This window comes from Somniosus microcephalus, unplaced genomic scaffold (genome assembly GCF_052327205.1).
Source record: "Somniosus microcephalus isolate GS21.2 unplaced genomic scaffold, FLI_Smic_1.0 unresolved_chr4, whole genome shotgun sequence".
In the NCBI taxonomy this organism is placed as follows: domain Eukaryota; kingdom Metazoa; phylum Chordata; class Chondrichthyes; order Squaliformes; family Somniosidae; genus Somniosus; species Somniosus microcephalus.
In genome coordinates, this window is record NW_028225182.1 from 45,726,143 (window position 1) to 45,739,780 (window position 13,638).

The 13,638-nt window shown below is 45.2% G+C and overlaps 7 non-coding genes across 7 annotated transcripts; 4 read left to right on the forward strand and 3 right to left on the reverse strand.

Annotated features, from left to right (window-relative positions):
* Positions 1 to 105: 105 nt before the first annotated feature.
* trnak-cuu (transfer RNA lysine (anticodon CUU)) lies at positions 106 to 178 on the forward strand. Its single transcript has one exon. It is a non-coding gene; the product is annotated as a tRNA-Lys (tRNA).
* A 2,397-nt stretch (positions 179 to 2,575) lies between these two features.
* On the reverse strand, positions 2,576 to 2,658 carry trnal-cag (transfer RNA leucine (anticodon CAG)). The gene has a single exon. It is a non-coding gene; the product is annotated as a tRNA-Leu (tRNA).
* Positions 2,659 to 3,875: 1,217 nt separating this feature from the next.
* trnak-cuu (transfer RNA lysine (anticodon CUU)) lies at positions 3,876 to 3,948 on the forward strand. The gene has a single exon. It is a non-coding gene; the product is annotated as a tRNA-Lys (tRNA).
* Positions 3,949 to 6,345: 2,397 nt separating this feature from the next.
* On the reverse strand, positions 6,346 to 6,428 carry trnal-cag (transfer RNA leucine (anticodon CAG)). The gene has a single exon. It is a non-coding gene; the product is annotated as a tRNA-Leu (tRNA).
* Positions 6,429 to 7,645: 1,217 nt separating this feature from the next.
* trnak-cuu (transfer RNA lysine (anticodon CUU)) lies at positions 7,646 to 7,718 on the forward strand. Its single transcript has one exon. It is a non-coding gene; the product is annotated as a tRNA-Lys (tRNA).
* A 2,397-nt stretch (positions 7,719 to 10,115) lies between these two features.
* Positions 10,116 to 10,198, reverse strand: trnal-cag (transfer RNA leucine (anticodon CAG)). The gene has a single exon. It is a non-coding gene; the product is annotated as a tRNA-Leu (tRNA).
* Positions 10,199 to 11,415: 1,217 nt separating this feature from the next.
* On the forward strand, positions 11,416 to 11,488 carry trnak-cuu (transfer RNA lysine (anticodon CUU)). The gene has a single exon. It is a non-coding gene; the product is annotated as a tRNA-Lys (tRNA).
* Positions 11,489 to 13,638: the final 2,150 nt, after the last annotated feature.

Genomic DNA, 13,638 nt, shown 5'->3' on the forward strand with positions numbered 1-13,638 from the left:
TGTTTCGCAGTTTGCAGAAACGCGGCTCAGACATGCTGTTGTGACCGGGCCGGAGCCACCAGGTACCTGACTGCAATCAGCGACAATGAAATACAGCTCTAACAGGCCCGGCTAGCTCAGTCGGTAGAGCATGAGACTCTTAATCTCAGGGTCGTGGGTTCGAGCCCCACGTTGGGCGGTATTTATTTGGTTAAACTTTTATGTTGCTTTCAAAGCGTCATTAATTGAGCGATAACCTTGTTTTGCACAATGAAAGAAATGCGAACTGAGAAAATACTGCAGATGCTGGAAATCTGAATTGAAACAGAAAATGCTGGAGATACTCAGCAGGTCAGGCAGCTTCTGCGAAGAGAGAAACAGAGTTAACGTTTCAGGTCGATAACCTTTCGTCAGAACTGGTAAAAAGAGGTAATGGGACAGATTTTTAAGCAAGTGTAGGGGATTCTATGAGATCATGGCTGATCTCCTGCCTCAATTCCATTCACCGGCCCTATCGCCATATCCCTTGAAGCCCTTACCAGTCAGAAATCTACCGACTTCTGTTTTGAACATACCCAATGACTGAGCCTCCACAGCCCTCTGGGGTAGAGAATTCCAAAGATTCACCACCCTCTGTGTGAAGAAATTTCTTCTCCTCTCAGTCCTGAATGGCCTAACCTTTATCCTGAGGCTGTGGCCCCTGGTTCTAGACTCCCCGGCCAAGGGAAACATTTTCCCAGCATCCAACCGATCAAACCCTGTAATAATTTTGCATGCTTAATGAGATCCCCTCTCATTCTTCCGAATTCAAGAGATTGCAGGCCTAGTTTACTCAATCTCTTCTCATACGAGGTCAGTGACAGTCTTGCAAAAGGTGACTTGATATTCGGTAGTGGGGTCATGGTCCAGGCGGAGGTAGGATGAGGTGTTGGAGAGTTGGCGTACAGCTTCCGCTAGGTAGAGGTCGGTTCGCCAAACAGCAACAGCACCACCCTTGTCAGCAGGTTTTGTGCTTTGCATGTTAACTGTTAACTGTTACCCATATCTCATTTTACACAATATATGGGCTATTCCAGCTCCTAATTCTTTTGTTCTTAGTTGTTATTTCCTCACACAGGAGAGCAATCTCGCCCCTGGACAAGCAGAAGGAGCAAGTTCCAACAAAATGATTCCGCAAACGTGATAACTGCTACACTGTGGAACCGTCTCCACATTCAGTACCAGGTCAGATGGAAATGTTAAAAATTTTTGAGGATGTAACTGGTAGAATAGATAAGGGAGAACCAGTGGATGTGGTGTATTTGGACTTTCAGAAGGCTTTCGATAAGGTCCCACATAATAGATTGGCGTGCAAAGTTAAAGCACATGGGATCGGGTGTAAGATACTGACTTGGATAGAGAACTGGTTGGCAGACAGGAAGCAAAGAGTATGTCTAAACGGGCCTTTATCCAAGTGGCAGGCAGTTACTAGTGGGGTAGGGCAGGGATACGTGCTAGGACCCCAGCTACTCACAATGTATATTAATGATCTAGAAGGTTGAACTAGATGTAATAACTCCAAGTTTGCAGACGACACAAAGCTGGGTTGGCATGTGTGCTGTGAGGAGGATGCAGAGAACCTCCAGTATGATATGGACAGGTTAGGTGATTTAGCAGAAGCATGGCAGATGCAGTATAATGTGGATAAATGTGAGGTTATCAACTTTGGTGGCAAAAACAGGAAGACAGCTTATTATCAGAATGTCAATAGATTGGGAAAAGGGGAACTGCAATGAGACCTGGGTGTCCGTGTGCACCAATCGCTGAAGGTAAGCCTGCAGGTGCAGCAGGTGGTTAAGACGGCAAATGTTGGCCTTTTCAGTGAGAGGTTTCGAGTACAGGAGCAAGGATATCTTGCTGCAGTTGTACAAGGCCTTAGTGAGACCATACCTTGAGTATTGTGTGCAGCTTTGGTCACCTTATCTGAGGAAGGATGTTCTTGCCATGGAGCGAGTGCAGCGAAGATTCTCCAGACTGATACATGGGATGGCAGGAATGACGTATGAAGACAGATTGAGATGATTAGGCTTATATTCGCTAGAGTTTAGAAGAACGAGAGGGGATCTCATTGAAACTTACAAAATTCTAACAGGACAAGACACGCTAGATGCAGGAAGAATGATCCCGATGGTGCGGGAATCCAGAACCAGCAGTCACAGTCTAAGGATAAGGGGTAAGCCACATAGGGTTGAGATGAGGAGGAATTTCTTCACCCAGAGAGTGGTGAACCTGTTGAATTCTGTACCACAGAAGGCAGTTGAGGCCAATTCATTAAATATATTCAAGAAGGAGTTAGATATATTTCTTAAGGCTAAAGAGATAAAGGGATATGGGGAGAAAGCAGGGACAGGGTACTGAATGTGGATGATCAGCCATGATCTCATTAAATTGCGGAGCAGGCTCGAGTGGCCGAATGGCCTACTCCTGCTCCCATCTTCTATGTTTCTATGTGAATGGAGCAGGTGAACTGCTGAATCCCACTTTTAAGGGATGTCCCAAAGTGCTTGACAGTGGTGTGAAAATAAATGAGTTCCGCGTGGTAATTAAAAGTGAAGACTGTCAGAAGTGGGATTTGAACCCACGCCTCCAGAGGAGACTGCGACCTGAACGCAGCGCCTTAGACCGCTCGGCCATCCTGACTTGTTGAGTTAATTTTTGCATCTCATCACTTCCACATGAAGAACGTTTCCGTCCGGGTGCTTGTTCAATGCTGTTGAAGGCTCAGTGACCGGGATATCATCTCCCCCGGGGTTTTCCTGAGCTTGTGCTCGGTGTATGGGGAGGTTTGTTCCGGATCCCTGGTATCTTGCAGCTCCAGGGATGGGCAGTAACAATCTGAGCTCTGGAGCTGGAGAAAAGCGAATAATTAATGGGTTTGTTTTCAGGCCTGAAATGCGGCTTAGATCTGTTGGTACTAACCGAGGCCGGGGCTGCGAGATATTTCAGTTTGTTCACGTTTAATCAGAAGAATATCCGCAGTCAGGAGCTGAAAAGGACCAAGAGCTGAAAAAACACCAGAAAAAAGATAAGAAATATCAGCAATTGTGATCAACTCTTTAATGTGTGTTCTGGTAGTTTAGTGGTTTAATTGTTTTAATCAACATTCATTAACCGAAAGCGTTGTTTTGCAGAATGAAAGAAATGCTCACAGTAAGGGACAGTCGAAAGTTGAGTAATTTAACTTTAATAATTTGTGAAAGTTTATTCATTGACGAAGATTTATACCCTATAAGAATTTACGCACCGTGTATTTTAGGAGTCTGCTTTAAATTGTTCGTTGCTTCTGACACAAGAAACCTGTTAAATTTATTTCACAGAAAAATAAAGTTTCCGCCCGGGCTCGACCCGGGGACTTTTCGCCTGTGAGGCAAACGTGATAACCGCTACACTGCAGAAACCTCTACTTAACCCGCGCTTTTTTTATATGCACACGTTCCACAAACACTGTTTCATTCCTCCTGCCTTCTCCTGATTCCTCATTGTCATGCACAGAAGCGCCTGATGCCCTCATTTGTTTAACGTAACAAGCAGACACAAACACAGGTATTCCTTCAAAATCAACCCGCAGGTGGCCACAGACACAATAAACAGAGCCAGAGAGAAAGACAGAATCGGGAATCTCCGGGAAATAGACAAGAGATATTGACAAAGACTAAAGCGCTTTGCGATCAGAAAATTGCCTGAACCCCTGTGGTTAATGAAAGGGATTTTGCTGCTTGAGTTCCTTATACGCCTTGGGCTTCTGGAGAACTTGTTTCGCAGTTTGCAGAAACGCGGCTCAGACATGCTGTTGTGACCGGGCCGGAGCCACCAGGTACCTGACTGCAATCAGCGACAATGAAATACAGCTCTAACAGGCCCGGCTAGCTCAGTCGGTAGAGCATGAGACTCTTAATCTCAGGGTCGTGGGTTCGAGCCCCACGTTGGGCGGTATTTATTTGGTTAAACTTTTATGTTGCTTTCAAAGCGTCATTAATTGAGCGATAACCTTGTTTTGCACAATGAAAGAAATGCGAACTGAGAAAATACTGCAGATGCTGGAAATCTGAATTGAAACAGAAAATGCTGGAGATACTCAGCAGGTCAGGCAGCTTCTGCGAAGAGAGAAACAGAGTTAACGTTTCAGGTCGATAACCTTTCGTCAGAACTGGTAAAAAGAGGTAATGGGACAGATTTTTAAGCAAGTGTAGGGGATTCTATGAGATCATGGCTGATCTCCTGCCTCAATTCCATTCACCGGCCCTATCGCCATATCCCTTGAAGCCCTTACCAGTCAGAAATCTACCGACTTCTGTTTTGAACATACCCAATGACTGAGCCTCCACAGCCCTCTGGGGTAGAGAATTCCAAAGATTCACCACCCTCTGTGTGAAGAAATTTCTTCTCCTCTCAGTCCTAAATGGCCTAACCTTTATCCTGAGGCTGTGGCCCCTGGTTCTAGACTCCCCAGCCAAGGGAAACATTTTCCCAGCATCCAACCGATCAAACCCTGTAATAATTTTGCATGCTTAATGAGATCCCCTCTCATTCTTCCGAATTCAAGAGATTGCAGGCCTAGTTTACTCAATCTCTTCTCATACGAGGTCAGTGACAGTCTTGCAAATGGTGACTTGATATTCGGTAGTGGGGTCATGGTCCAGGCGGAGGTAGGATGAGGTGTTGGAGAGTTGGCGTACAGCTTCCGCTAGGTAGAAGTCGGTTCGCCAAACAGCAACAGCACCACCCTTGTCAGCAGGTTTTGTGCTTTGCATGTTAACTGTTAACTGTTACCCATATCTCATTTTACACAATATATGGGCTATTCCAGCTCCTAATTCTTTTGTTCTTAGTTGTTATTTCCTCACACAGGAGAGCAATCTCGCCCCTGGACAAGCAGAAGGAGCAAGTTCCAACAAAATGATTCCGCAAACGTGATAACTGCTACACTGTGGAACCGTCTCCACTTTCAGTACCAGGTCAGATGGAAATGTTAAAAATTTTTGAGGATGTAACTGGTAGAATAGATAAGGGAGAACCAGTGGATGTGGTGTATTTGGACTTTCAGAAGGCTTTCGATAAGGTCCCACATAATAGATTGGCGTGCAAAGTTAAAGCACATGGGATCGGGTGTAAGATACTGACTTGGATAGAGAACTGGTTGGCAGACAGGAAGCAAAGAGTATGTCTAAACGGGCCTTTATCCAAGTGGCAGGCAGTTACTAGTGGGGTAGGGCAGGGATACGTGCTAGGACCCCAGCTACTCACAATGTATATTAATGATCTAGAAGGTTGAACTAGATGTAATAACTCCAAGTTTGCAGACGACACAAAGCTGGGTTGGCATGTGTGCTGTGAGGAGGATGCAGAGAACCTCCAGTATGATATGGACAGGTTAGGTGATTTAGCAGAAGCATGGCAGATGCAGTATAATGTGGATAAATGTGAGGTTATCAACTTTGGTGGCAAAAACAGGAAGACAGCTTATTATCAGAATGTCAATAGATTGGGAAAAGGGGAACTGCAATGAGACCTGGGTGTCCGTGTGCACCAATCGCTGAAGGTAAGCCTGCAGGTGCAGCAGGTGGTTAAGAAGGCAAATGTTGGCCTTTTCAGTGAGAGGTTTCGAGTACAGGAGCAAGGATGTCTTGCTGCAGTTGTACAAGGCCTTAGTGAGACCATACCTTGAGTATTGTGTGCAGCTTTGGTCACCTTATCTGAGGAAGGATGTTCTTGCCATGGAGGGAGTGCAGCGAAGATTCTCCAGACTGATACATGGGATGGCAGGAATGACGTATGAAGACAGATTGAGATGATTAGGCTTATATTCGCTAGAGTTTAGAAGAACGAGAGGGGATCTCATTGAAACTTACAAAATTCTAACAGGACAAGACACGCTAGATGCAGGAAGAATGATCCCGATGGTGCGGGAATCCAGAACCAGCAGTCACAGTCTAAGGATAAGGGGTAAGCCACATAGGGTTGAGATGAGGAGGAATTTCTTCACCCAGAGAGTGGTGAACCTGTTGAATTCTGTACCACAGAAGGCAGTTGAGGCCAATTCATTAAATATATTCAAGAAGGAGTTAGATATATTTCTTAAGGCTAAAGAGATAAAGGGATATGGGGAGAAAGCAGGGACAGGGTACTGAATGTGGATGATCAGCCATGATCTCATTAAATTGCGGAGCAGGCTCGAGTGGCCGAATGGCCTACTCCTGCTCCTATCTTCTATGTTTCTATGTGAATGGAGCAGGTGAACTGCTGAATCCCACTTTTAAGGGATGTCCCAAAGTGCTTGACAGTGGTGTGAAAATAAATGAGTTCCGCGTGGTAATTAAAAGTAAAGACTGTCAGAAGTGGGATTCGAACCCACGCCTCCAGAGGAGACAGCGACCTGAACGCAGCGCCTTAGACCGCTCGGCCATCCTGACTTGTTGAGTTAATTTTTGCATCTCATCACTTCCACATGAAGAACGTTTCCGTCCGGGTGCTTGTTCAATGCTGTTGAAGGCTCAGTGACCGGGATATCATCTCCCCCGGGGTTTTCCTGAGCTTGTGCTCGGTGCATGGGGAGGTTTGTTCCGGATCCCTGGTATCTTGCAGCTCCAGGGATGGGCAGTAACAATCTGAGCTCTGGAGCTGGAGAGAAGCGAATAATTAATGGGTTTGTTTTCAGGCCTGAAATGCGGCTTAGATCTGTTGGTACTAACCGAGGCCGGGGCTGCGAGATATTTCAGTTTGTTCACGTTTAATCAGAAGAATATCCGCAGTCAGGAGCTGAAAAGGACCAAGAGCTGAAAAAACACCAGAAAAAAGATAAGAAATATCAGCAATTGTGATCAACTCTTTAATGTGTGTTCTGGTAGTTTAGTGGTTTAATTGTTTTAATCAACATTCATTAACCGAAAGCGTTGTTTTGCAGAATGAAAGAAATGCTCACAGTAAGGGACAGTCGAAAGTTAAGTAATTTAACTTTAATAATTTGTGAAAGTTTATTCATTGACGAAGATTTATACCCTATAAGAATTTACGCACCGTGTATTTTAGGAGTCTGCTTTAAATTGTTCGTTGCTTCTGACACAAGAAACCTGTTAAATTTATTTCACAGAAAAATAAAGTTTCCGCCCGGGCTCGACCCGGTGACTTTTCGCCTGTGAGGCAAACGTGATAACCGCTACACTGCAGAAACCTCTACTTAACCCGCGCTTTTTTTATATGCACACGTTCCACAAACACTGTTTCATTCCTCCTGCCTTCTCCTGATTCCTCATTGTCATGCACAGAAGCGCCTGATGCCCTCATTTGTTTAACGTAACAAGCAGACACAAACACAGGTATTCCTTCAAAATCAACCCGCAGGTGGCCACAGACACAATAAACAGAACCAGAGAGAAAGACAGAATCGGGAATCTCCGGGAAATAGACAAGAGATATTGACAAAGACTAAAGCGCTTTGCGATCAGAAAATTGCCTGAACCCCTGTGGTTAATGAAAGGGATTTTGCTGCTTGAGTTCCTTATACGCCTTGGGCTTCTGGAGAACTTGTTTCGCAGTTTGCAGAAACGCGGCTCAGACATGCTGTTGTGACCGGGCCGGAGCCACCAGGTACCTGACTGCAATCAGCGACAATGAAATACAGCTCGGACAGGCCCGGCTAGCTCAGTCGGTAGAGCATGAGACTCTTAATCTCAGGGTCGTGGGTTCGAGCCCCACGTTGGGCGGTATTTATTTGGTTAAACTTTTATGTTGCTTTCAAAGCGTCATTAATTGAGCGATAACCTTGTTTTGCACAATGAAAGAAATGCGAACTGAGAAAATACTGCAGATGCTGGAAATCTGAATTGAAACAGAAAATGCTGGAGATACTCAGCAGGTCAGGCAGCTTCTGCGAAGAGAGAAACAGAATTAACGTTTCAGGTCGATAACCTTTCGTCAGAACTGGTAAAAAGAGGTAATGGGACAGATTTTTAAGCAAGTGTAGGGGATTCTATGAGATCATGGCTGATCTCCTGCCTCAATTCCATTCACCGGCCCTATCGCCATATCCCTTGAAGCCCTTACCAGTCAGAAATCTACCGACTTCTGTTTTGAACATACCCAATGACTGAGCCTCCACAGCCCTCTGGGGTAGAGAATTCCAAAGATTCACCACCCTCTGTGTGAAGAAATTTCTTCTCCTCTCAGTCCTGAATGGCCTAACCTTTATCCTGAGGCTGTGGCCCCTGGTTCTAGACTCCCCAGCCAAGGGAAACATTTTCCCAGCATCCAACCGATCAAACCCTGTAATAATTTTGCATGCTTAATGAGATCCCCTCTCATTCTTCCGAATTCAAGAGATTGCAGGCCTAGTTTACTCAATCTCTTCTCATACGAGGTCAGTGACAGTCTTGCAAATGGTGACTTGATATTCGGTAGTGGGGTCATGGTCCAGGCGGAGGTAGGATGAGGTGTTGGAGAGTTGGCGTACAGCTTCCGCTAGGTAGAGGTCGGTTCGCCAAACAGCAACAGCACCACCCTTGTCAGCAGGTTTTGTGCTTTGCATGTTAACTGTTAACTGTTACCCATATCTCATTTTACACAATATATGGGCTATTCCAGCTCCTAATTCTTTTGTTCTTAGTTGTTATTTCCTCACACAGGAGAGCAATCTCGCCCCTGGACAAGCAGAAGGAGCAAGTTCCAACAAAATGATTCCGCAAACGTGATAACTGCTACACTGTGGAACCGTCTCCACTTTCAGTACCAGGTCAGATGGAAATGTTAAAAATTTTTGAGGATGTAACTGGTAGAATAGATAAGGGAGAACCAGTGGATGTGGTGTATTTGGACTTTCAGAAGGCTTTCGATAAGGTCCCACATAATAGATTGGCGTGCAAAGTTAAAGCACATGGGATCGGGTGTAAGATACTGACTTGGATAGAGAACTGGTTGGCAGACAGGAAGCAAAGAGTATGTCTAAACGGGCCTTTATCCAAGTGGCAGGCAGTTACTAGTGGGGTAGGGCAGGGATACGTGCTAGGACCCCAGCTACTCACAATGTATATTAATGATCTAGAAGGTTGAACTAGATGTAATAACTCCAAGTTTGCAGACGACACAAAGCTGGGTTGGCATGTGTGCTGTGAGGAGGATGCAGAGAACCTCCAGTATGATATGGACAGGTTAGGTGATTTAGCAGAAGCATGGCAGATGCAGTATAATGTGGATAAATGTGAGGTTATCAACTTTGGTGGCAAAAACAGGAAGACAGCTTATTATCAGAATGTCAATAGATTGGGAAAAGGGGAACTGCAATGAGACCTGGGTGTCCGTGTGCACCAATCGCTGAAGGTAAGCCTGCAGGTGCAGCAGGTGGTTAAGAAGGCAAATGTTGGCCTTTTCAGTGAGAGGTTTCGAGTACAGGAGCAAGGATGTCTTGCTGCAGTTGTACAAGGCCTTAGTGAGACCATACCTTGAGTATTGTGTGCAGCTTTGGTCACCTTATCTGAGGAAGGATGTTCTTGCCATGGAGGGAGTGCAGCGAAGATTCTCCAGACTGATACATGGGATGGCAGGAATGACGTATGAAGACAGATTGAGATGATTAGGCTTATATTCGCTAGAGTTTAGAAGAACGAGAGGGGATCTCATTGAAACTTACAAAATTCTAACAGGACAAGACACGCTAGATGCAGGAAGAATGATCCCGATGGTGCGGGAATCCAGAACCAGCAGTCACAGTCTAAGGATAAGGGGTAAGCAACATAGGGTTGAGATGAGGAGGAATTTCTTCACCCAGAGAGTGGTGAACCTGTTGAATTCTGTACCACAGAAGGCAGTTGAGGCCAATTCATTAAATATATTCAAGAAGGAGTTAGATATTTTTCTTAAGGCTAAAGAGATAAAGGGATATGGGGAGAAAGCAGGGACAGGGTACTGAATGTGGATGATCAGCCATGATCTCATTAAATTGCGGAGCAGGCTCGAGTGGCCGAATGGCCTACTCCTGCTCCTATCTTCTATGTTTCTATGTGAATGGAGCAGGTGAACTGCTGAATCCCACTTTTAAGGGATGTCCCAAAGTGCTTGACAGTGGTGTGAAAATAAATGAGTTCCGCGTGGTAATTAAAAGTAAAGACTGTCAGAAGTGGGATTCGAACCCTCGCCTCCAGAGGAGACTGCGACCTGAACGCAGCGCCTTAGACCGCTCGGCCATCCTGACTTGTTGAGTTAATTTTTGCATCTCATCACTTCCACATGAAGAACGTTTCCGTCCGGGTGCTTGTTCAATGCTGTTGAAGGCTCAGTGACCGGGATATCATCTCCCCCGGGGTTTTCCTGAGCTTGTGCTCGGTGTATGGGGAGGTTTGTCCCGGATCCATGGTATCTTGCAGCTCCAGGGATGGGCAGTAACAATCTGAGCTCTGGAGCTGGAGAAAAGCGAATAATTAATGGGTTTGTTTTCAGGCCTGAAATGCGGCTTAGATCTGTTGGTACTAACCGAGGCCGGGGCTGCGAGATATTTCAGTTTGTTCACGTTTAATCAGAAGAATATCCGCAGTCAGGAGCTGAAAAGGACCAAGAGCTGAAAAAACACCAGAAAAAAGATAAGAAATATCAGCAAATGTGATCAACTCTTTAATGTGTGTTCTGGTAGTTTAGTGGTTTAATTGTTTTAATCAACATTCATTAACCGAAAGCGTTGTTTTGCAGAATGAAAGAAATGCTCACAGTAAGGGACAGTCGAAAGTTGAGTAATTTAACTTTAATAATTTGTGAAAGTTTATTCATTGACGAAGATTTATACCCTATAAGAATTTACGCACCGTGTATTTTAGGAGTCTGCTTTAAATTGTTCGTTGCTTCTGACACAAGAAACCTGTTAAATTTATTTCACAGAAAAATAAAGTTTCCGCCCGGGCTCGACCCGGGGACTTTTCGCCTGTGAGGCAAACGTGATAACCGCTACACTACAGAAACCTCTACTTAACCCGCGCTTTTTTTATATGCACACGTTCCACAAACACTGTTTCATTCCTCCTGCCTTCTCCTGATTCCTCATTGTCATGCACAGAAGCGCCTGATGCCCTCATTTGTTTAACGTAACAAGCAGACACAAACACATTTATTCCTTCAAAATCAACCCGCAGGTGGCCACAGACACAATAAACAGAGCCAGAGAGAAAGGCAGAATCGGGAATCTCCGGGAAATAGACAAGAGATATTGACAAAGACTAAAGCGCTTTGCGATCAGAAAATTGCTTGAACCCCTGTGGTTAATGAAAGGGATTTTGCTGCTTGAGTTCCTTATACGCCTTGGGCTTCTGGAGAACTTGTTTCGCAGTTTGCAGAAACGCGGCTCAGACATGCTGTTGTGACCGGGCCGGAGCCACCAGGTACCTGACTGCAATCAGCGACAATGAAATACAGCTCTAACAGACCCGGCTAGCTCAGTCGGTAGAGCATGAGACTCTTAATCTCAGGGTCGTGGGTTCGAGCCCCACGTTGGGCGGTATTTATTTGGTTAAACTTTTATGTTGCTTTCAAAGCGTCATTAATTGAGCGATAACCTTGTTTTGCACAATGAAAGAAATGCGAACTGAGAAAATACTGCAGATGCTGGAAATCTGAATTGAAACAGAAAATGCTGGAGATACTCAGCAGGTCAGGCAGCTTCTGCGAAGAGAGAAACAGAGTTAACGTTTCAGGTCGATAACCTTTCGTCAGAACTGGTAAAAAGAGGTAATGGGACAGATTTTTAAGCAAGTGTAGGGGATTCTATGAGATCATGGCTGATCTCCTGCCTCAATTCCATTCACCGGCCCTATCGCCATATCCCTTGAAGCCCTTACCAGTCAGAAATCTACCGACTTCTGTTTTGAACATACCCAATGACTGAGCCTCCACAGCCCTCTGGGGTAGAGAATTCCAAAGATTCACCACCCTCTGTGTGAAGAAATTTCTTCTCCTCTCAGTCCTGAATGGCCTAACCTTTATCCTGAGGCTGTGGCCCCTGGTTCTAGACTCCCCAGCCAAGGGAAACATTTTCCCAGCATCCAACCGATCAAACCCTGTAATAATTTTGCATGCTTAATGAGATCCCCTCTCATTCTTCCGAATTCAAGAGATTGCAGGCCTAGTTTACTCAATCTCTTCTCATACGAGGTCAGTGACAGTCTTGCAAATGGTGACTTGATATTCGGTAGTGGGGTCATGGTCCAGGCGGAGGTAGGATGAGGTGTTGGAGAGTTGGCGTACAGCTTCCGCTAGGTAGAGGTCGGTTCGCCAAACAGCAACAGCACCACCCTTGTCAGCAGGTTTTGTGCTTTGCATGTTAACTGTTAACTGTTACCCATATCTCATTTTACACAATATATGGGCTATTCCAGCTCCTAATTCTTTTGTTCTTAGTTGTTATTTCCTCACACAGGAGAGCAATCTCGCCCCTGGACAAGCAGAAGGAGCAAGTTCCAACAAAATGATTCCGCAAACGTGATAACTGCTACACTGTGGAACCGTCTCCACTTTCAGTACCAGGTCAGATGGAAATGTTAAAAATTTTTGAGGATGTAACTGGTAGAATAGATAAGGGAGAACCAGTGGATGTGGTGTATTTGGACTTTCAGAAGGCTTTCGATAAGGTCCCACATAATAGATTGGCGTGCAAAGTTAAAGCACATGGGATCGGGTGTAAGATACTGACTTGGATAGAGAACTGGTTGGCAGACAGGAAGCAAAGAGTATGTCTAAACGGGCCTTTATCCAAGTGGCAGGCAGTTACTAGTGGGGTAGGGCAGGGATACGTGCTAGGACCCCAGCTACTCACAATGTATATTAATGATCTAGAAGGTTGAACTAGATGTAATAACTCCAAGTTTGCAGACGACACAAAGCTGGGTTGGCATGTGTGCTGTGAGGAGGATGCAGAGAACCTCCAGTATGATATGGACAGGTTAGGTGATTTAGCAGAAGCATGGCAGATGCAGTATAATGTGGATAAATGTGAGGTTATCAAGTTTAGTGGCAAAAACAGGAAGACAGCTTATTATCAGAATGTCAATAGATTGGGAAAAGGGGAACTGCAATGAGACCTGGGTGTCCGTGTGCACCAATCGCTGAAGGTAAGCCTGCAGGTGCAGCAGGTGGTTAAGACGGCAAATGTTGGCCTTTTCAGTGAGAGGTTTCGAGTACAGGAGCAAGGATATCTTGCTGCAGTTGTACAAGGCCTTAGTGAGACCATACCTTGAGTATTGTGTGCAGCTTTGGTCACCTTATCTGAGGAAGGATGTTCTTGCCATGGAGCGAGTGCAGCGAAGATTCTCCAGACTGATACATGGGATGGCAGGAATGACGTATGAAGACAGATTGAGATGATTAGGCTTATATTCGCTAGAGTTTAGAAGAACGAGAGGGGATCTCATTGAAACTTACAAAATTCTAACAGGACAAGACACGCTAGATGCAGGAAGAATGATCCCGATGGTGCGGGAATCCAGAACCAGCAGTCACAGTCTAAGGATAAGGGGTAAGCCACATAGGGTTGAGATGAGGAGGAATTTCTTCACCCAGAGAGTGGTGAACCTGTTGAATTCTGTACCACAGAAGGCAGTTGAGGCCAATTCATTAAATATATTCAAGAAGGAGTTAGATATATTTCTTAAG